The sequence below is a fragment of the Harpia harpyja genome, chromosome 1 (genome assembly GCF_026419915.1).
Source record: "Harpia harpyja isolate bHarHar1 chromosome 1, bHarHar1 primary haplotype, whole genome shotgun sequence".
Lineage (NCBI taxonomy): Eukaryota > Metazoa > Chordata > Aves > Accipitriformes > Accipitridae > Harpia > Harpia harpyja.
The window spans coordinates 92,038,666-92,062,684 of NC_068940.1; the positions used below are offsets into that span (position 1 = coordinate 92,038,666).

The following is a 24,019-nucleotide window of genomic DNA, read 5'->3' on the forward strand; positions in this document are numbered from 1 at the left end:
TCAATATGTTCATGTCCCTGAGGTGCAGAGAGGTTTCACACATTGGAGTAAATGTTTCCTAATTCCTAGACACATATGATAGACAAGCACAGTGCACAGAAGGAAACATATTCAGGGAACCTGCCAGAAAGAAGAGTGCTATTTTTTAAGAGAGCTTGAAAGGACTCCAGTTCTGGATCCAGATCCAGCTCTAGCCTCCAGCCACGGATAATAACCCACATGAATGTGGGCACTACCTAAGTGCCACCACTCTTATGGGCTACATACCTGTACTGCATTGCCTATGTGACTGTCAGTGAATGGGGTGTCCCAGTGTGCCCCAAAGCCCCGGGACTCCCATACTGTGCAGGACCCTGCAGCTCACATAGCCCATCACAGTCATGTCCCCTCTCCCATGCTGGGGGAAGGGTTGTTCCATTTTTCCATCAACCACTGCCTGCCCCTGCATGCATACCTTGCTGGCTTCTTTCTGAGCAGGTGATGTGTTGGTAACTATGCTACTTGAGGCTTTTTTGTAAGCTAAAGGTACTCTGCAGCCATCTCTGTGTTAGTGTTCCTATTGACTAGCACCTACAATGGGAAGTTTCCAGTGGGGGTAGATTTGCCCTTAACTAAGTGCATTTCTTTTCTTATCTTCATTGCAACATGTTACTGATTTTTCATCCATTAGTGATTTTTTTCTCCGTCTTAACATTGTCTCTGATTTCTGTGTTGTGAGGGGGAGTATTGTCAGATCACATTCTCATGATGGGAGAGGCAGAAAATCCGTTCTCTATATCATGTGCCCTTGGCTCCCAACACCACAAAGGATTTCTTCAAGCCCTGCTCATTATCTCGTTTTATACTTTAAAAGAAAAGCTAAAATGCTGGTGACAAATGGCCTCGTTTATCACATTTAATTGACTGACTGTTCTTTTAAGCCTCTGAAATGCACACTTTGGGCCAAAGCACTGGAAAAAGAACATGCCATTTACCCTGGTCTGCTGCCAGGTCACATTAAAAAATGTTCAGGAGGTGTTTGCTAGCCCAGTACATGGAGCGTGCTTTCTCCAGCAGTGTGTCTCCAGCTGTATGATGTGTTGCTCTTGAAAAGGAGATTGAGCAATTGCATGAGAGGTACTTTTTATCCTTTTCTAATTATGCTAAAACAACTTTACTAGAAACTTGTGCATGTGCAGCACAAGGCCTGTGTCCTCTGCGGAGGGTAGGACTTGGCAAAAGGTGCAAGGGTCCGTGAAGTAGAAACAGCCATTCTGGAGGTGGCCACCCATATGCACAGCTCTTAACCACTGTGAGGTTGCAAATATTTATTACAGTAGCAGAATTGAGTTGCATGCACCGAAAGGGCAGCACCTTGCTCCTAACCCGTGCTTCCCAGCCCCTCACACGTTTTGCCCTGCTGCCGCAGAGCCCCTGCCCCGTTTGACACCCTGTCTGTGCCAGCCCGTGGGTGGCCTTGTGGGACCCCAAGATTGGGGTCTACAAAGCTTTCCCACAGCAGGGCCCATGCTCCAAGTGGCTTCTCCCCCCTGTCTCTGCTCGATGTGGTGCGGTGCAGCGCAGCCTGCAGCTCCTACGGCCCCCACCCTGCGGGTGCTACCTGCTGTGCCGCCCCAGGCTTTGCCTGCAGTGTAGGTGGGTGCATTCTCACCCCAGCACCCTTTCCTCCTGGTCTCTGCCAACCCTGACAGTGTCGTCCCTTTTATGAGCAAGCAGCAGAAATGGGGTTGGAGTGAAACTGTTGCGGGAAGGGTGAAGCTGTTAGAAAGCTGCGTGTGGAAGGTGTCAATACTTCCCTGTTGACTAGGGGAGTGCCTTGAATGGGACCCTGGCGGTCTCTCTTTGTCCCAGAATTGACCAACACTTTCACTGACAGCTTGGGCAATGGAAAAATAGAGCAATACACTTGTTGCAGCTATGGCAGGTGTTGCACTGGCTGTAGGTTGCAAGAATGACAAACTGGAGAGAGGGATTGAATGCACACCTCTCCCCAGTGTCCCTGAGCCAGGCTGGGGCTGACTGCCTGGGCTGCTGGTCGACTCCGAGGACCTGCAGGTTGTGAAGGGTCACAGGCTGACTGAGTACCTATAATGTCATACTGTTGCAAAAAAAACCCCAAACTCCATTGTGAAGTACATAAATAGAAACATAGCATGCAAGACATCTCCCCTCCCTCTGTTCAGCTCCCCCTGTTAGTGTGAGACTTCACCTAGAGATTTTTTTATGGATTGGGATGCTGTTCCTCAAGAAAGGTGCCTACAGGTATGTGCAGGAAGGTAGGCTATAGAAACTGGGTTTGACTAAAGAGCAGATATCTGAAGGGAGAAATAATGGCTTTCAGGCACATGAGGGGCTGAGCAAAAAGAAATTAAATAAACTGCTCTCTGTCCCTGCCACATGCTAAAATTTCAATGAGGGTGTGTGCTGGGTCTGGCTGGGAGTGAGTTAAGAAAGGTTTAAGACAGATTTAAGAAATGATCCTAATAGTAAGCGTAGTAGAACACTGAAATACTTTGTCTCAGGAGACTGTGGAGGTTCTGTTATTAGAGGTTTTTAAGAATAGGTTATCCAGACATCTGTAAGGAATGACCTAGGCATGGGGTAAAGGGATGGACTAGAGCTAGCCTGATTCCCTGAAGAGACTTCTGCATGACATTTTCAACATATTAATGTGAACTCATGAGACTCTTCTTATAAAGTACTAAAAAAATCACCCTGGTTTCTAAACAACCCCCAGAAAAGGTTTCAGTCTCGACTGAGCCCATTTCCCATTTGAAGATGGAAACATTTTGACTCCTTTCCCCATCCCACCCTCAGACAAACCTGCTGCAAAGGGGCCACTGAACCCCAAAGTCACAGAAATCTTCTCCCCCCTCCTGTCCTCTGCTGTCCTGGGAGGCCCAAGCTGGAAAGGGCAGTGGCAGGACCCTTGCCCCGACATGCACTGAGGTCCTGTGCCCTGGGAGAGCCGGTCCCACATTCCTGCTCCTCCTCACGGCAGCAGCCACAGGGCACCCTGGAGCAGATGCAGGGCACCCCAAAGCCCAGCACCACCCCCCCACAGCTGCTCGCCCCTCGGGGAGACCCGGTCCCTTCGCAGCCCCAGCCACCTCACACTGACCACAGGAGGACTCAGCAGCGCATCCTAACTAAAAGATTGACGCAAATCCCACTGTCCTGATTAGCAGCCCGTCTAATCCCCGTGATGTCAGCAGGGTTTTGCATGGCAGGATTTGGCCCACTGCCTTTGTACAGGCACTGCCAAAGAGCTTTGGGTTTTATTCCTCTCCCTTCTGGCCGGTGGCAGGCAGGAGGAGGCTGCAGGTGTGAGACTGCGGGAGGAGCCTGCACTGGGGTTTTAGCCACCCAGCAAAATCCACTGCCAAGTTTTGTTTATCTTGGTGGGAAAATGGGACAGAAAGGTGTTTCCTGAAGAATGCAGAAAAATCCCACCATGCAGTTCCTCTTTAACCGCACAGTGTGTGTGTATATATATATATATATATATATGGGTTTGCTTATATCTGTGTGTGTAAATATATATATTGCAATTATACTGTTTTCATGCTTCCTACAAGCACAGTTTCTGGGGCTAAGACAATGTACACATGTGGTGGGGGGAGGAAAGGGAGAGATGGAAGGAGAGGAAACTGCCGCTGGACACAGCAGCTCTCCTCTAACCCCCATTTTTTACACTGATGGAATGCACCCGGTGACTGTTTCTACTATTTAAGGAAAAAGGTTCCTATACAAAATCTTGTGGTTTTGAAGTGATCCTTTTATAGGCATAAAGAGATTTTTCCACATCCCTCTATTTGATTTCTTTTTTTACTCCGACCTGGCTACTCAAATAGATATTTGCAGAATATCATGCACTGGAATCAGACACTTTGTTCCTATTCTTGGTACTGGAGATCAAATATCCCACTAGTTTACCACATAAAGCCACAGGGGTGCAAACTGAAGTCAGTGTAGCTGCAGGGCGGTGCAAGAGAGTTGAATTTGGTCCCGTACCCATCCCGAGGGATTTTGAGCTGGCAATGCCCCACCACAGAATTGAACACGCTGTATGTTCTGCGGCGGGTTCACCATGGTCACAGTGCTCTCTAATGAGTTGTTTACTCTCATGCTTCTCAACAGTGGTGAGTATTAATGGCATTTGTAACCTCCTTGATTTGGAAAAAGATTAACTATATGTTAACCTTTAGTTAATAACACAAGTTTTTAGGGTGTGTATCCTAAACAACAGCTGGATGCAGGGCACAAACTGCACGTGGAGCAGGGACCTGAACTCTCACCTCTCCTGTCCCAGAAGTGGGAGATGTGGCATTCACGTCTATTCGGGCCCAGAAAACGGTGAGCACATCCACATCCTGGACAGTGAGCTGCCTGCATCCTGGCCAGCAGTGATGTGGGACAGGGAAGTGATGTGGGGTGCCTGGGCTGTGATTGTGGGTGCTTGTCTGGTAAGACTCAGCCAGGCAGCATGCGTCATGTGCGGGTTCTCAGGTGGGAGACATCCAGCCTGAGGGCAGATGCTGAGCTGCTTGGCCTGGCCAAAATGCTGGGATGTGAGGAAGCAAAGCAAACCTTAGGGATTTACAAGCAAGCCCACAGACACCTGAGAGCTCCCTGAGTCCCTCTTCAGGCACCAATGTCCTTGGGGGCATCCGGGCACAAGTGCTAAGCTGGGGACCCAAAAGCAGCGTTACACAGCACACTGCTTTGTAAGGACCAAGCTTATTACCCCAGACTATACAGTCATATACTGTGCTGGAGGTAGCTTTTCTGCACAAAACTACAAAACAAGGGATTTACGGAGCCCCAGTAGCCGCTCAGTGCCAGATGTCTATTATCTCATCACATACATATGCTGCGCTATGATGCCGGCACTAATACTTGCCTTCACTACCGCGGAGACATGCCTGGTACCACCAGTTTGCACAGACATAAATAACAACCTGTCCAAGCATCTCCCCTACAAGTGCTGGGGGAAGGCCATATGTTCCAGATGGAAATACAACTGGGGCTTTGAGTTATATAATTTTATCTCAATGCGACCTGAGTGGGAGTGATTCCTCCACACACTGCATTGTATTTGGCTGCTTACACACTTACTTTTTTATGAAAGTAGGGGGGGCTGGTAATAATAGAAATAACAACAAGACTACTGCAAAGCAGCTGAGACACCCAGTATATCGTAAAAAACATTAACCTGCTACCTGGCCCCCCTTGACAGATGAGGCATGTTTGCTTATTCCTGCTTCAAAGTGATGTAAATCTCTGACTTCAGAAGAATAAATCCTGATTTACTCCCACACCAAATGTGTGGAAAATGCTGAAGTTGGATTTTGGATCAGTGGTACAGGTCTCAACTTTCCAGGCTTTGAGGACTCTCAACTTGAAATCATCTTTTAACTGCATATGAGGCCACCACGGAAAATTATATGATCCAGATATACTCATCTAGAAGGAATGATTAAGGCCAGGCTGAAGATATATTGACAGAATGGGGATGGAAAACTAAGTGATGCCTGCCCACAGAGGGACAAACCCATAGCACTCTCCCAAATTGTGGGTGGTCTATTGTGCATTGCTCTAGTCAATGAGAACATTACATTCATACATGCAAACCTAATTTGAAAAACCATTATTTAAACTGAACAATGAACATATTGTAACCTCATCATTCACACACACTGAGCCTCAGCCCTCCGTTCTTCTCCAGTGCATAGTAGCCTCTTCAAAATTCTGCAATTTGATTTAAAAAAAAGAATGCTGTGGGCGTAAAGTTAGCACAGAAGTACACAGACCACTGATGACTCTGTTTTCATCTGCACAGAGCATAAGGCAACCAGATGATTTATTTTTATTGGCACTGCAGGCAAACAAGCTTCCACTATTATGAAGGAGAGAAGCGCGGGTTGGCCCGGGCTGTCAGTCAGAGCGCGCCCAGCAGAAAGACTACAAAACCCAATTCAGTAATTACATCCTCCTCAAGGACGTATTGCGGAGGAAGGCCAGGATCCCTGCTTCTCCTATTGCACTTGGAAATAACCAGGAGTGCTCCTAGTCAACAAAGGACTTGGACTGGTTTTGCTTTTTGTAAATGTTGTGGCATGTCATGGGACATCATGGCTACGCTGCAACTGAATCAAAAATGTCCAACTTCTTATTATAAGAACTAAACACTGAGACTGAAAAATAGAAATCCTCTATAAAGGTACTGAGACCTGGTGCTGCAAACCCCCTTCCCAGCCTCCGGTGGGGTGAAGGCAAGGGCAGGGTGGAGCATGTCCCCTTGGAGAGCAGCAGCCTGGGGAGGCTCACCAGCTCCCAGGCAGGCTCTCCAGCTTCTCCCCATCTCCCAGGGAGGCTCAGCTCCACATGCTCCCCCCCCACCCCAACCCTGGGTGCTTGTCAAACCTGTTAGCAATCCCCCACAACCTCCCTTGACTGCCTTATTGCTGCGCTTCACCTCCTGCCTGCCACAGGCAAGGAGGGCAGCCTGTGATTATTCTCATTTTCCCCCTGCGACCACTTGAGCAGGGCTTTCCAGTGTACAGATCTCACCATAACACATCTTTTCCCTTTGGCTGTTGCTCTCCTGGCTTCTACAAAACAAACATTTTGTGATCACCTGGACTCTGGAATTAAGCAGACAAACTTTTGATGGATATTCCCACTCTTGCTGGCTTGTGGCTAATTTATCCAGATCCTACACTTTCCTTGAAGGAGACCTTGATTATCATGCAAATTACATTTTTACCCCATTCCTCTGAGATCTCAAGTGGGAAATGAATTTTTTTTGGATTAAAGACTGCTAGAGAATTCTAGCAAGTAAAAAGACCATGAATACAAATGGATGATTGGGGATGAACATCAAACAATATTAACAGCCGTGCAGAATTGCTCCATAGCTTTAAATTTCAGTGTTGCGGGTCTATGTGCCTCCACAGTTGTACTAGCACTTCTTGGTGGTAGCATTATACTTTGTATCCCCTTCTGCTGAGGGGGAAACAAGGCAGCTCTCCTGCAGCTTAAAGGCCAACAACGAATACATCCCAAAGAAGAGCAAATCACAGCTCCATATACACCTGCACATGCTTTGGGCATGTCTGACAGCATCCACAGTGGGAAGCAGAGCTACTCAGATTTTTGTGACTTTAAAATGTTCTTCCCAAAATAAGGCGTTCTGTCATTGCTTTTTTAAGTCACTTGTTGCAGGAAAATGTTGCTTTTGAACAAATTTTTTCCAGTGGATTTAAAAATTTAAGTTTCTAATTTTTGAAAAAAAAAAAAGCCTTGAGAAATTTGAATTTCATTTGTCCATCTCTGGTACCAGGTACCTAACAACTTGAAAAGTATCAAAGAGAGTTCTTTCTATTTGTTTTTTTCCCCTTGTTTGTCCCTCTTTCTTTTACCCCCAAAGCCTCTGCAGCTGACCGGGTGCCTCCTGCCTTTCCCACATTCCTTGCAAAATCCGTTCACCTGAGTGACACCAGGATCTGACCACCAATGTCCCTCTGGCACAGCCTGCATTTTGGAGAGGGGTGAGCATCCCCCATGTGCGAGCCGTGCAGCGGAGGACCTACACCCTGGGTCACCCACGGGCACTGATGGGACACCCCAGGTCAGACCCTTGGTTGGGTGCTGCGTCCAGGGGCTGCTCCTGTGCTCCTTCTCCTCCCTGTTTCACAGCCAGAGCTTAGCAAAGGTCTGAGTTTCCCTTAGCCAGCAGCTGGGCGTTCTCGGTGCTTTCTGCTGCTGGCATTGAAGTTCAGACCTCAGAGGGCAATGTGCTTTCCACAATGAAATCTGGTTGGAAACAGTAAAGATCTGAGGGCTCCCTCAGCTGGAAAATCAGGTTCGGTTTACCCAAATGTCAGGTCATCTGGGCTGGAGTTAATAAACAGCACAGGATGGACGGGGACAAACGGTGATGGAGTTGCTCGTAGGAGACTCTGAGGTTGGTTTCCTGCAGGGTCTGGCTCTCCACGCTGCCTTGGCCGCTGCCTTACCCTCCCACTGCCCTCCTCAGTGGCCAGCGCTTGCCTGGGCAGAGGGCAGCTGGTGCTGGGGACAGACCCAGCTCATTACATGTCACAAATCCATGGGGACTTCACGGCCTTGAAACGCCTCCCCCATCAGGACTGGGTGAAACTGGCTGGCAGAGCCACATGCTGCCAGGAGCAGATGGACAGACAGCACAACCTCACAGGCCTCCTCTTGGTGGGAAATGCAGCAAAAACATCTAACCAGTCATTTGTACCTGTCACCCAGCAGGCCAGGTCCTGCTGCTGCTGGGCTGCCAGGTACTGGGGACAGCAGAACGGACTGTCTTGTGTTCCTGGGGTCATCCTACCTGCATCCCTAACCACATAGCCAAAGTCCTTGTTCCCCCACTGCCGAAATGTATGTAGAAGTGGAAAAAGGTGGATTCTGCAAGGAAACCTTGGTATATGGTAGCTCTGAATATGCCGAACTGCTCAAAGAGAGAATTCCCCACTCGGGCTGTACGCCCACCTCCCCAGAGAATCCCACACATCCTCTTTCCCTGGGCATGTGCTGCCCAGTACGGGGTCTGAGCATCCCGATGCTAAGCTCAGAGTTTCCTTCCAACGTGGGAGAAGGCGGCAGACCCCTACATGCACCGTGGGTTGGTTGTGGGACTGCCTGCACAGGCAGGGCTGTGCCCATGCTGTCAGGAAGCGGCACGGTGAGATACCTCGCTTTGGAAGAGGGGACAGGGACAAAGGTGAAAAATGCAGAAAACGCGCTGAAAATGTGACTCCCGGTTGCCATGGCTGTAATCCTCCTCGTAACCCTGCACCGCCGCAGGAGAAAGAAAAAGAGAGGGTGGTTCAAGGCAGCCAGGGGCTCTGCCATGGAGGTGCCGTGGCCTTCAGAGGACATGGGGGGACGGCAGGTGTTGTGAGGCACTCCTCCTGGCAGGTACCAGTTACGGCAGTGCTCCTTCCCACAGATGTTCTGGGGCCCCAACGTGCCTGTATTTGGATCCCTTCTGCTGCCAAGGCATGAGTGCCCTCAAAGCAGGGACCCCACCACTGCATCCTCCACCCCTCTCCTTTTGGGCATCACACCATGAAATGGGTGCAGTGGGAAGGGATCTCCGGAGGTTAGCTTGGGACTCGGGTCACCAGCCCTTACCCTGTTTGCCCATCTACTTCTGGTCAAAGATGAGATTATACCCTTCAGCTGCCAGCGGCTGAAAAAAATATGACTCAGATCTGCTTTTGTACCACTGCAGTTAGATTTTCTGTCCTGTGCAGGGGAAACAATGAAAGGTGAAATCCCTGTAGGGAAGGATTTGCGAAATTCTGCGGGAAATTGGTATTACAGATAATTGTTTCCTGCTGAGGGGATCTAACAGAACTTTGCAGAAAAGCTGCCCTTTCCAGCAGTATCCACTGCAGCATACCTAGGCACAAAAGTCTGTCTCTAGCATAAATATGCTCCGTTGTACATTTTCCTGCTGCACCTGAAATCTAATATTGGTTAATTCCGCCGGGATTTCCTTTAAAAGAGACACCATAGTGTAAATGATAAACCTGTTAAATTGCAAATGAGGTGAAATGGTGGGTTCTTTGGCCTCTGGAGCACAAAGACTTTGATTCTTAATAGTAGCTGTTGAGACTTACCTATTGAAAACGTGTAGGGAAAATTTATTGACTATCAGAACAAAATCTCCCCTCCTAAGCAGGCTCATACTGCCAGAAGGCACCAACTTTGTTTCACAATGTTTAGCTGAGCATAAAAAAGATACTTATGAGCAGCTTCTTTTTAGTATCTGGTTCCCAGTATTTTGAGAATGTGTTCTTTATTTCTCCAAGTTGAAGATACCCCGTTAAAATAAGCCAGCATTAATAGAATAACAAATATGACAATTGATGTAATACTAGCTTTTACCTTTGTATACAGTCATGGATATGCTGGTATACATCAAAAAAAAATCCTTTTTTTTCTCTAAGCCAAGACACCTTTGGTAAGCTACTCTGAACTGCAATAGTGTTAACAGTGGATGCAATAGTGTTAACAGTGGATGGGGGAGTGGGTCCTCAGGCAAGCTGTCCTCTTCACTCTTCCACTGAACTTACCAAAGTAGACTGATGGCACTTGCTGGATTAGATACTGCTGTCCATTGAATGAAGCTGTCTTGCTCAGCTGCCTCTGACAGTTCTAAACTTGAAGCAACAGAGACTTTGACCTAGACAGAAGAACACTTCTGCTTATAATTATCACAATCAGAACAAAACCAAGAGCACTGTGACTGTTTTATTAATAGTGTGCTTTGCTGCTCCCAAACTTTTCAAACTTTCTGTATCTGGCTCTCCAAGAATATTACTACTTGGACCTATTTCATATGGATTGTGAAGGATAAAGACATTCCTGAATGCTCACTGGCCAGCTCTGCTGCTCTGCCAGCACCAGTAATTTGAGAAGGAATCATGGTCCCTTTGAAATACAGATCGCAGCATGGCTGGAGGACGGGGCCCAGCCAGATACACATGCATGGACAGATCTACAGAAGATTCATTTTCTGTCCCACAGTAGCCTTCATCCTCCCTCTTCTGCTGCTCTGCAGTTTTTCTGCTGAGGACACATGTAGGCAGAGAAGCCACCAAATCTCACCTTTGAAATCCTTTCAGAAACACGCCTCCACATCGGGCTCTGGTCCTGATTGTAGGAAGAGGAGCCAGTGGCAGAAGGCTGGAGCAGGAAGGAGCTCAGATTTCATGTTTTCCTTACATGTCTCAGTAATATCTTTATGAAGAATTAGAGCATTTTTGCAGGACTGAAGGGTGCTGATGGCATCTGGTTTAACATGATAAACCTTGCTTGTCATCCCAAATTTACTGGCTATCAGATCAGCTCATCTGTTAGATTGGTATAGCAGCTCCCTGACATCACCAGGAGTGAATGTGTTACATCAATTAAGCCTTTTACAGTCCAGCATGGATTTAGGTAAACTGCAGTAACTGAAGGGCTTAATGAGAAAAACAGCTTGCGCATGTAGAGCCCTACCTGAGACATATATTTGAAAAGTGCAAGTGTCTGTTACACAGACCCCTAACTGCTTTATCAGGCAAGAGGAGAAACCTGGCAAAGCTTAATGATCTCATGGCGAGACACGTGGAAGATGGCTGTCAGATCACCCAAACAGATGCTCAGGCTGTGGGAAGAAGTGCTGCCAACCCAACTAACGAGTTCCCAGCACGCACGCCTCAGCTCATCATCTACCCCAGGAGCTTCCTGGGAGGCAATTGGCTTTTTCAGGAGCAGGGTGAATAAGCTGTAACAGAAGAGCAACTATGCTCTCTCTTGCTCCCTGTAAGTCACTGGAGTTCAATAACCAGATTTCTGTAACTATTTTGAGCTCTATCTTGAGGAAAGAGGCACATAGACAGAAATATTCTGCAATGTCGTAGAAGAGTTGGTTAATGGAGGTATTTTATACTATGGTAAGAATGACTTTAAGCTGTTCTTGTACAGCTTTATTGACAGGTGGCAGTATGAGTGGCTTTGAGCCTGGTGTCCCATGACCCATCCAGCTTCCACCCCTGCAGCAGCTGCCAGACTGCAGAGTCAACCTGGCTCCACGGTTCCCTGTCAGTCCATCAGTAGCAAGGGCAGCGGAAGAGGGAACATCTGTTTTCTGCGATGGGTATGTTCATTACTTCTATCCTGGACCCCTCTTAAGGAGTGGGAGAAAGGGAAAGCTACATGGGGGAAAATGCACTCAAGCCAGGCTAGTGGCAGCCTCTTCCCTCATCAGCATAAAGTCACCCTTATGCCATGCTCATCATGACTGTCTGGCTGCAAAGAGCCAGCCAGCACCACCACCACCACCCCGCCATGGTGGCTATACCAATGGGGAAGAGCAGCACCAGCCACAGTTTGAGCAAGAGCAGCTGTGGTTGCTGAATTCAGAGCTCAGGGCACAGCCGCAGAGCATCTGAGTGACCCAAACACGGCCACCTCGTCTGCAGGGCTGGATGGCAGAGAGGCAGGAGGCAGGCTCCAGTGGCCAAGCCCAGCTAAGATGGCAGCACCTAGAGTCACCCCATGGCAGAAGTCCAGGTTTTTAAAGAGGTTCTGGGAAGGGGCATACAAAAGGGGGAACCTAAGCCCTTAGGCAGCTGTGAATGGCTGTCTTGGATTTAGGCACCTAAGTGCTTTTTTGGACCTCATCCCAAACACTTCATTGAATGAGTGTTGCATTAACAACAGCCCAGTCAGAGGATAAGCAGCAACAGAAATGCTCCAAGCTGCTTTTTTAATGCATCCTAGGATGTGAACAAATGATCACTGCAGAGACAGCTGTACTGGGTTATGGTGTCATTGCCCCAGGCTGTTTCCTTCATCACTTCTACAAGGAAACACCCCTCAGCAGAGTTCTCCTCACTGGCTTCGCTGCAAAACCATCAGCTTAGTGCACGCCAGAAACTTAGCCAGGCTACTACCACTGACTTGGCGCTGAAATGGAATTGCAGCTCCCACTATCCATGCATCTGACACTGTTAGAGAGGAAGGTGGCTCCTGGCAGGTAGCGGAGGACAGCATCTTAAAGTAGCACTGTTATTTCTGTAGTGACTGTTTGCCTCTTCCCTTAAACATGGAGTAGGCACTTGTAAGGACCTGAGCTATGCACTGAGTTTCGCAGCTCGCTCTTCAGCTTCCCTTCTGAGATGTGTCAAGTACCTACATGGTTTGTGGTGCTGCTCACGACCACGAGGTTCATGTTGAACAGAAGGAGAACAGAGGCTCTTCTAGAAACGATGGGAATTAAAAGGTAAGGCTGCATATGCCGTTTTTCACTTTAGGCAAGTGTTCTCTGACTTTGGAGGATACACGGTCGCAGGTGCACACTGCCTGCAGGGCACAACAAAAGGCAGAGCTGAAGTAAGAAGTCTCATTTCTATTTTAACTTTCTCCTTGGAGTCGATGCAGCTTGACTTCTCTGATGTTGCCTGCCTGACTATAAGTTGCACGTGCAGGGGAGGGTTTAATCTCCTTTCAAACAGCAGTTCATTCAGAGGCTGGCTGGCTGCTTTTCTCACAGAGCCTTCCTGAGGACAGACAAAGGACTCCAAAACAGCTTGAAGGAAGGATCCCCTTCTAGGTTCAAGTCTTTGTGAGGTGAAGGGAGGTCTTGTGAGGTCCCACCCCATCTGGGCAGGGGGATGTGGGACCCCCAGAGTAGGGACTTGCCTGTGGGGATGACTGGATTTGGGCAGGGTGGTGATGCGATTTAAGAGTGTGCATGGTATAAATGTTCCATAGCACCCTGGTCTTTAAACAGCCTGCCTCCTAAGGACAGCCTGCATGACACTTCTGTATAACAGTGCTGCAATAAGCCCAAATATCAGGGGTGAGCCTTGAGCCAGTGAAAGAAAGGATGTGATAAATTAAGGCTTCCATGGTGGCTGTTTCTGATCTGAAGCACAGAAAATATGGTGAGGTAGAGGTGTGATTTCCACTGATGAGTCTGGAAGCCCCCTAGTGAATTGGAGGCTGCATAAATTGTTCAGAAGGTGGCCTCAGAAAAAAATAACTTAGTAAAATGCACATGGATGCCTTCTGATTAATCTGAATGAGGCTTTGCCTAATAAAAGTCTTCTGTTATTTTGGTGCTCGGTTCCATTTTCCCTCTGGTCCTGGATAGAAGGAGGGAAATGGAAGAATTCAGCTTGACAAGAAAAGCATTTTGGTATGAGAGCTTGGATTTCTCTACCTTCCAAGCAAGATTCCTTTGCAATATCAGCATCAACTTGTACAAGATAATTAATAGATTTCAATGACTTTCAAGCCCAAATACAGTCCCTACAGACCTGCAAACCTTTATGGTGCAGGCTGACATTCTGGTGTTTGTGCTGCAATCCTTTGCACAGTTGCTGTAACTTAAAAGGTTATTGAGCAAAACCATGTTTCCGTAATGCTGCTCGGATAAGTTCTTGGCAAAAGTACTTTTCCAAAAAGGTGTCTCCTCTGCAGTCCCTCCAAAAGCAACTCCAGTGGAGAGCCGGTAAGAAATGGGCATGACAGCAGTATCTGCAGAAGTGCGTACCCTGCTGTAAAATAATATGAGAGCAAATAAGAGTTAAATTCAAGACTAAAATATACACGCCTGAGGCAAGTTTATTACTGTGGGGCTAACGACACATCCCCACTCGCTCCTCTAAACCTGTCCACCAGCGGGTGTGAGGGGGAAGGAAAGCAGCTTGGCGAGCATGACTCTGTGCAACGGGGATGCTCCACACAGCTATATTTTTCTTTTTTTGGATTCCTGCTTGAAGCAGAGGTGGGTCTGTACCACCCCCACAGATACCAGCACACTCCCTGTGTGATTTCATAGCTTTAAGTCAGGCATTTGGAAAAGATTTTTCTATGAAGAATGGATTTGAGCCATAATTCTTTGACCCCCTGGCCTGTTTGAGACGGCCGTGACATGTCATTGCTCTCTGATAATGATTCTCCACGCTGCCTCTGCCTGCTCCTGTGGCGGTGAGCTGCTCCGGGCGGATGCACGTCCCTGGCCTCACTCCAGAGCTCTGGGATCTGTGTAATCTCCAGTGTCAAGATGTGTTTGGATATGGAAAGCCGTGACACTCTGGTATATATCAGCTAGATAACAGGAGCATCCCCTCGCCCGAGGAGACAGATGCCTGGTGCTGGGTGTTGAGCCGCTGAGGGCCCGTCCCTCTGCGGGCTTTCTGCCTGCTCTTTCACCCTGGACGACAGTCACATCTTCAAGGAGCTGTTCTTTGGAAGACAAACATAGCTTTCCTGGTTTGAAACTTACAAGCCATTCTCACATTTTTTCTCTTTAATGGAGAAGGACTGTAATTTCAGCTTTTTGGGTGAGGCTTTTTGTGGGAATGCACTGGCATGAAGGGGTCTTGCAAACTCTTGTTGAACTTTTCAAGTACCCCCATTACAGAAAAGCCTTTCTTCGTGCTCTGCCCTTGCTACTGTGCTCAACTTCTCTTAGGAAAAAAACCCAAACAACCTTCTATAGATAGTTTTCTCCCCTTGATCTCATAAAACCAGCTCATGTAGCTCTACAGGAGGGAGGCAGTATTTCAGAAAGGACAGTGCTGCCTTTCGAAACATAAGATTTAAAAATTAATGTCACCACAGCTAAAAGCTGAAATTGGTGAGTTAAATAGCTATTACTTAAGTCCTTATGGAACTAATAGGAACTAAAAGAGCCTTTTTATTGTGTGCTGTGGTTTTGTATTAAAGTGTGCCATTTCAGCGATGCTCCCCTCTCCTCAGCGTGAACCTGCGCTCCCCCGGGGAAGGGCTTGCTGCAGAGGCTCCGAGCGAGCAGTACCCAAAGCCACGCTGCTCAAAGCACAGCAAGTGCTGTGGGAAGGGTGGTCTCTCAGTTTTGAAGCTGTGTTTGTCTCCTGCCTTTAAGAGGCAAGCAGGAAGACTACCATGCCGATAGCTGGCCCAGAGCCTAGAGCTGCCTGTCTGACTCACCATCCCGCTGCATGCCCCTGCCTGGCTGTGCACCGGTCCCTCAGCACCTCCATGCCTTTCTAAATAGCAATGACCGGGGCTGGGGGAAGGGGGTAACCTGCTCCAGGGCAGGTTTCCTTTATTTTCCCTATAATTCCAGTCTGGCCAAAGCTTTGAAGAGTGTAACCCCTCCAGACTTTATTTCTTGATATTTACTGCTGTAGCTATAGGCTGTTTAGCCATCAGTATATATTTTTGTTATTCCTTATAAACCTCAGGGCTTCAGCTGTATCTTACAGCAGTGATTTTCACAGCCTAGCTGTGTCAGTGGAAATAAATAAGAATCCTTTTATCAGTACTGTATTTGCCATCTTCCAGCTAATTGTTTATACATATATGTTCAGGAAAGGGAGGAAGCATTCCCAAACCACGTTTCCTGTTTCTACATTACTTCACATGCTTTTATCACCCTGCCCCTTTGTGCATCTCCTCCCACAGGTGCCCCGCTATTTCAGACTATTCTCCCAGATAAAGAGCTGCTCAGCACACACTATGTGTTTGCAAGTTAAATTATCTATATTGCTAAGAAGATGTTTGCAGCTGTTTAGAAGATGTAGTTGCTTTTTTTTTTTTTCAAAGTAGATTTGCAATTAGTTTCATGAAAAAGGCAAAGAATTTTTAGCTCACGCCTGTGGGCAACCTGAGTTTGCTCTCATCCTTCACTGTAACTCCAACAGGTCAGTATCTGAACTTGCCACAGTAAATCCGCAGTCACAGCTGGACAGTGCTGAGGTGTAGCTAGGAATTTGGTGGGAGGACAGGGTGGATCCTACTGTTTGACTAGACCTACGCTGGATAGCAGGCACTACCCGATGGGCTGCTGAGTGTTGGCTGGGATCTGCTGAGCACTCACAAGTGATGGTAAAGTAGGCATTTCCCTGCAGATCATCAACATCTTGTAATAATACATGAGCTCTGACCAGGGCCTGCTCTTCTTTTACCTTATTTGAAGCGTGTTTTCTATCAGCACTAGTCCACACAGTGATGTTCTTGTCGATTAGAGAAATCAAGCTAAAACCTTGCCTGTGCTTGGAAAAAAAACACTTCCCGGCTGCACCCCTCTCAGCCGTGACCTCACTTCCCAGTGTCCGTGAGACTTCACTCCTTAACAAGTGAAGCTCACATCACTACCAGGAATGACGATGTAGCAGTCACAGCTCAGCCTCCACACATACCTTCATGGAGATCAATGGAGCTGCGATAACATCTGTATTGTACCGTTCGTGTACCCTCATACATAATGTATCAAATCTATATTACTTTATTAAGCGAATGCACGGATTAGCCTTCTCTAGAGTAGTAAGCATCCAAATTTTAAACTAGGAAAAATAGGATAGATCCAACACCAATATGCTTTGCTACTGCATAACTATTCCCCTTTCATCTTCCCCTGCCTTTGGGGACCACTCTTTCCCTCCCCAATCTCAACACCTTGCTGGAGGCCAGCTGGAGCTCCTAACCCTTCTCGAGAGCTTTTCAGCTGAATGACTGTACAAATATTTTGGTCAGGAAACTCTCCTGAAAAATGAGGCCTAACTGTTCTGTTCCTCAGCTGGGCGACAGGGGTAATTACTGTGACAACTTCCCATCTCTCCTGGGTGTTATGATGAGAAACTCATTAATATTTGCTGAGTACCCTAAGCCAAGTCCTTGAATGAAAGAGCTGTAAGGATTATTTTAACAATATTTAGCACTTCAAAAGTTTTGGAAGCACTGCCTAATTTTCCCAAATGTAAACCAGCTAAATTCTGAGGGGTAATTTGTGTGCCACACCTCTAGGCCTTTTCGGCAGTCTTCACAATGTTCAGAAACACACACAGTATGGGTGTACATTTCCTCTGCGTTAACTAGTCTTTTATTTTTTAGCATTTTTCCCCCCATTTTTTCCTCCCTCCAGCACACATTCCTGTGTCATACTTTAGGACTCTGAGGTATATCTAACAGACATGATAGCTGAGTCCTTACATCTAAAGGAAAATATTCTCCATCAGTGCACTATTACTCCTACCCAGCAGCCTGTGGCCCAACACCTTGCACAGACACCGACTGCTGTGTATTAAATCATCCTTGCAGAATGGTCACCACCCAGCATCGTGAACTGTTTCACTCTACTCAACACACCCCCATCTCATCTGCTTCTTTGGGATGCTTAGGAAGTGATAAAGTAGTTCAAGAACTGAATCCCCGAATACCAGGTCAAAATACAGCTAAAGAAGCACCAAAGAACTGGCAAATTAAAACATCCCCTCTCCGTGGCAATGCTTAGTGTTTCCCTTGATGTAGCAATAAAATATCTGAAGCTCCTCTGTTCCAAACTGAAAAGAGGTGCCAATTCTATAAACAGGTGATTACTGGCGGGATGGGTAATGTGACATGTTTTCTTGCAAAAGGGTAATAGCTGTTTTGTTTATGGCTAGCATCTGTTCTCAAAAGGTTTAATATATCATGGCTGTAACATGCCATATAGGACAGACAAGAGGAAAAAATAAGCACGGGTTTAATAGCACATCTGTGGCTAGTTAGTTATGGTAAACTTCAGGTATGTGGTGATTTCAGCGTATGTTCCTAAATACATTCCTGGCAACTGGATCTAAGACAAAAACTGTAACAGTCTTTCAGGGAATAATTAATGCACCTAGTCACTTCAAACCACACCCAATTATAAAGAAATCTGCTTGATTTCAATGTAAAAACCACTAATGCAGGATCACCTCCAGAAATGAGGGTCCAAGCCTGCAACGAGCTCGGTAGGAAGGGCAGGAAAGCTCTGGCCCTGAGCAGCAATGCTGATGATGGGACATAAAACATAAACAGAGGACTCCCGATCAGGGAGGTTTTGAGGCCAGAGAGAATTATAAAGGCATAAAGCAGCAATAACTTGCACCGAGCAGAGCAGGACTTCCCATTCACTCATCACAGCAATGGCACGCAGCAGTGCTGTTGCTGAAGAGCTGGCTGATGTGCAGCATGCCTGTGTGTTTTTCCTTTTCCCTTCGCTGTGCATTAATTCATCTGTATTTCCCCCATCTGGCCTGTCTCTCTCATGTTTGTGTGTTTCTGTTTTCCATGATTTCTGTCCATAATGGCCACTCACTCAGACTTGCAGGCGCTGCTCTTCGTCTCACGAGGAGCCAAGCCCTGGCGTTCCCTGCTTGCCCAGGCACGCGGACCTGCTCTACTGTGTCCCGCGGGATGCTGATCTGAACCTGACCGCTGCGACACAGGGGACGGCTTTACCACTTGCTGGGTTTGTGCAGCCCTTCCATGCTCCTGTCCAGATACCTGCCTTTGCTGCACACAGCCACCGTCAGCTTCTGATTCATGGTTGCTTTGCCCTTCTCCTTTCCCCCTGCAAGCCATGCAAAGCAGAAGGGCAATAACAGCTCTCTTCTCTGTTGACACATTGTGTCACCCTGCCTCATCACACTGATTTCCACCCCTTTCAGGAGTCCTCCATGGCAGGGCAGATGCTTTAGCCCTCTTTTCTCTTCTGCAAATCCCATTTGTACGCTTCTCTCGCAGGCATATTTAGTTCTTCCAGTCTTTTTGAGGCTGAAGCTCTAAACTGAAGAATGTCCAGTTGGTCCCCTTCTCCGGAAAAAGCCAGGAGAGGGACATCTCCCCAGGTGGCCACAGGACCGTGGGCTTTGCAGGGAAGCAATGCTCCATCAGTTGTGCACATTTACTCTGACCATCAAAAAGCAGAATCGCTTTCCTGTCTCCTCTGCTTTTCTTCATCTTTGCCCTTCTCCTGGCAGTCACAGTCTGCATTGCAGCAGCCACCTGAGACCACAACCCCATCGATCGGGGCACTGAGCTAAGGCAAAGCCAGAAGCAACATCTGCCCTAAGAGTTTGCTCTCTAACAGGCAGAGGGCAAGATGCAGCAGGAGCAAAGGGAGTCCCTGAAAGCTGTGCTGCCACTGAGGAGCACAGCACTCAGACTTCCCAAACCACAGACTGATTAATGGCTTCATGCGTTACACCAGCACTCTGGGCAATCCCGCTTGGACACGACTTGGGGCTGCCAGCCATCATCGATTGTTTGTTGTGACTCTAGCCTGAGAGATACCTCAGATATTGTCTCAAAAATCACGCAGTTTGCTTTCTGGTGTCTGACCGTGGAGCTACGTTCAGCTCAGGTTTTCAGGCTTTTCTCTGTAACAGGAGAGCTAGAAGCATGGGCGGCTGTTTTCTTTTTTTAGGAGGAAAGTGCTGTTTCTCAGCTCGAGGCCCTTTGACTTCACTCAGGGGAAATCTTCAGTGACTGCAGGACTCCAAACAAACCTGCAGAAGTGCCTCCTTCCAAGGGCTGTGCCTCCCTTTGCAGCCCACGAAGTGTTCTCAGAAGAGGTGTAACAAAAAATACCCCCAGGTGCAGAGAGGCAGCTCTGAGGTGTGCTGTCCTCTGCGCTTTTACCATACTCTCTGCAGGCTGTGACGTCCTGAAGATGAAAAGATGTCCCTTCTCTTCACCTTGACATTGTTCAGTGAATGATCCAGATTTCCTTCGCTGGAGTGGCAGCTCCAGCCTGTGCCCCCCTCCTTCCCACCCCCTAAAGCCAGTGCTGCAGCAGCTTTCCCAATGGAGAGCCGAGAGCTCCGGCAGCAAGAACCTGCTCTGTGCAGTGCATTGTAACTACCCAACAGGGAGCAAAAGCTTTTTGGCTCGGGAAAAGGGATGTGAACAGGACTGTCTCCTACAACCAAGGAGAGCAAACAGCTCAGAGCTGCAGCCATGCAGATGAGCAAATCATCCCAAAATTTTTTTCATACAAGACAGTAGAGACGGGTATTTAAAAAAACCCACAACTCCCAATTTGCCTGTCAGAGTCAAGATATTTAAATAATAAACCGTAACTTGTGCCAGCACGGCTTCCTTGATGGAAACCCATGCTATCGTCACACCCACAAGAAGCTGCTCCGTGACGAAACCTAAACGTTCCACTGATTGACTGTGTCAGCTACAAGGCTTTACCATGGGAAAATACAGGGGTTTCCCAACCAGCAAAGCCATGGAGAACTCCACAGGTACCCTGCAGGCACGGGATGTAAGGTGCCTGTGCAGGGTCCTGCCAGAGGTCCCCCTGCCACTGGTGGCATCACCCTTGGTGGATGCTTCATGTGTCAGGGGCTGCAGGCTCAGAGCCTCACTGCTGGAAGACAAAAGGAGATGTCTGCAGAAAAGCAGGTCAATGACAATTACTCCAAGCGCCCTACGAAACCAGGGCACCGGGAAACCTGTACTCAGTTCTGGGCTCTCCTGCAGAGTTCTCCCCTGACCTTGGACTCATCGTGTAACTTCACTGCCCTTGTTTTCTCACTATTAACTAGAGCACGTATTGAATAGGACTCAATTTATGAACATGTGTAAAGCACTTCGACAGCCTAGGGTAAAAGTCAATTAAGACATGGCAAGCAGTTGATGGGCCCAAGCAATTGCTGAGTAAATGATTCACAAACATAGCCTTTCAAGAGTGTCAATAAACCAAAACAGATTTGCAAATTATTCACCTGTTTCTAGAGGTTGAATAAATGACGGGGAGGGGAGAGGTGGGGGAGCAGGCGACCAGCAATGCTTCAAAAACGCTTGTGGATGTCACAGTGAAAACCGTGGCGAGGACAAGCCCTTTGGGCGCACGGCCGGCTGCCAGCAGGCGCAGTGAGCTTTGAAAGGGGTCTCCTCTGGTCCCTCTCCATCCTTGACAGACCCCAGATTTCCCTTCTGCAGATTTTCCTTGGGCTGAGAAAGTTGATGTCTTTCTTCTCAGCTGAGCCATGGGCCGAGCTCAGCAGCGGAGGGGGCAGGAGGTGCCTGTTCAACTTTTCAGAGAAAACAAGCTGCCCCACGTAAAAGCGTGTTCCTGGCAGGGCTGCCGCTGCCGGGGCAGGCTCCTGGGTCAGGTTTTCTCTCTGGAAGGACGCACCGCTGTTGGACACGTCCCCGACCCGGCTTCACAGCTAAGCGCCCACGGAGCAGGCCTGTGACGGAGACAGGCTTTGGTGCTTGAAGCTAACCAGACCTTCCAGGGCTCGGCATTTTTTTTTTTTTTTTTTTTTTTATCTTGCAAGCGCCTCACACGCGTTTCACCACCGGTGCGGGACATCGGCTCCCCCATGCACAAGGATGGATTAAAGGGAGGATCGCTGGATCCCCAGCTGGAAAACCGGCGTGTAACGCTCGCAAGGGCCGGTGCCTGCTGCTTGCTACGGGCAAAGCGATGTTCCCCCGGGCCGTAAGCGTGGCTCCGCGGATTGGCGGGGGGGGGGGGCGGGGCGGGGGGGGGGGCGGGCGGGGCGGTACCGCCCCGCCCGCCCCCCCCCCCGCCCCGTCCCGCCCCCCCCCGCCCCGGGCTCGGCGCCTCCCGGCTGCCGCGGCCGCTGAACGCGGCGGCCCCAGCCGCCAGCCCAGGGTCTTGCGGCGGTCGCCCGGAGAGGTGAGTCCCGACAGGTCGTGGAGAGGGGGGAGCGGGGAGGGCGAAGGACCGGGGTGGGGTGGTGGGGGGAGTTCGGAGGTGTCCCAGGGCGGGAGGCGATGCGCGGCGTCGGGGGGTGCATCCCCGGGTTCGCCCATGCCCGCTCCGGCCGCTTTGCACCTGCTTGTTCTTCTCTTCGCCCCTCCCCGCCCCGCCATCGCCCCCCGTCTCTCCAGGGGGGTCTCCGCCGACATCCCGAGCCCTGCATAGGGCCCGGCTCCCCCCCGGGAAGTTAGCCGGTGCCGCTGGCTGCAGCCGCTCACCTTTATTTAGCGCCTGTCGCTGCGGTCCCCTGCGCCCGGGACCTGGGCACCGGCTGGGACTCGGTGCCGGCTCCCATTGACACCGGCCAGGACGTGGCATCAGGGTCTGAAACAGCAACTGCCACCCCTCTTGGTGTTTATTCTTGTTCCGATATTTACGCGGCAGTCAAATGGTTCTTTTGGGTCACTTCCCTTTTGGTGGTCGTTTTAAACCGTGGACTGTTGCAAAGGAGACAAAAAAAAAGCGGTTATGTCAGAAGGAGATCTGTGCTGTTATGTCATTTCATAATTGCCTCGGAATTACAAATTATGGCCTTAGTCTGCCGCTGGATCTGTGCCAAAGGACTCTTGCATCTATTAAGGCTTTTTTTTTTTTTTTGGTCAAGAGTTGAGAATAATGGCTTTTTTGTGGCATGGACCCTACATGTTAAGTTACTCCAGCCCATGTCTTCAAGTGAAAATACGATGTAACTGTTTTGAGTAGTCAGTCTGATCCACACAGTCAAGACATTAAATCTTGGCTAGTGACAATGAGAATTGTGTCTTGCCGAAAAGTATTCAGCTACGCTGCTTTGCATGAGCTGAAGCGTTTGCTCTTTGTTACTTTAGAAGTTCCAATTCTGCCCAGAAACGCCGTTGCTGTCTGTGGGTAACAGGCACGTGGAAAATAGCAACCTTCCAGCTTCAAACTAAAGAATATCAGGTTAATGACAGAGAAGGGCTCTGCAGTTCTGAGATGCAGCCACTGCGAGAGCCTCAATTTGTGCCAGCGCTTAGTTCGTAATCACAGAGGCTAGATCTGCCCTACCCTACTATGTTCTTGCAGTTCTACCACTCACCATGGTACCACTTGGAGGAAAAAAGTGTGGTCCTGCCAGCTATTCTCTTTGCCAAGGATGCTGAGGGCAGCAAGAGTCCGGAGGAAGTCAAGGCAGGTTGCTGCCCTAGGGTAGAGAAGCTGGGCAGGGCTGTCCCCCTCGAGGCAGGATGCTCTCCTAAGCTGTGTCACTGGGGCATGTTACAGTACCAACTAAAATACCAGTTTAGTCTGTTGTTTTGAAGGCTGGGCCCTTCTTTCCTACCGTGATGTTCAGGATTTCTCCATGCTGCAACATATATTTGCCAGCTCTTGGAAAAAGCGGATCTTTCAGAGTCTGCCGGGCTGTGTGTGTCAAGTGGCATATTACAGTAGTATATTGTTCTTTAGATGCATAATTTCACTGGCCTCTTATGACCTAAAAAGCACACAGAAAATAAACAAGGGCATATTGTTCGGTGGGAAGGATGCAGAAAATTCTTCTGCCTTAGCCGTTAGTTAGGGAAAGATTACTTTTAAGTGTTTCTCCTGATTGTCGGAGAAATGGCATGGCACATGTGAGCTTGTTTTTTGCCAAGCAGGCTTTATTTGGAAGGTGAGGCATTTCTGAACTTCTCGGCCACCTTGGAACTAGTTCCGAGTGCACAGCAAAGTCCTGCCTAAATCTTCTCTTCTAATTAATTTGGCTGGAGGCCATCCTAATTAACCTTGAGGGAGTTCAGGGGTGGGAGAGCTTGGTATGAAACAATTGTTCTCTTGTAATTTGCTGTTCACAATGTGTTGACCAAGCCACGAGCTGCATCTCTAAAATCCTCTGGGTCTCTTGCTGAAGCCATTACACCGGTTTATTTGTTTTTTAACAGATGTTGTTTTCCACTTCTTGAGTGGAAAGGGTTATCTTGCTTTCTGCAACCT

At 48.5% G+C, this 24,019-nt stretch overlaps 1 protein-coding gene across 6 annotated transcripts in view; it reads left to right on the forward strand.

Annotated features, from left to right (window-relative positions):
* Positions 1-24,019, forward strand: part of JCAD (junctional cadherin 5 associated) — a 63,017-nt gene that overhangs the window by 11,716 nt on the left and 27,282 nt on the right. Inside the window, exon 1 of one of the 6 annotated variants that reach the window (XM_052805253.1) lies at positions 21,893-21,985. The exons of 3 other annotated variants lie outside the window; for them this stretch is intronic. The gene's annotated coding sequence lies outside the window, so the exon portion shown is untranslated. Of the gene's footprint in view, positions 1-21,892; positions 21,986-24,019 lie in introns of those variants that run through there. 2 more of the 6 variants (XM_052805189.1, XM_052805288.1) reach the window with 2 other exon arrangements.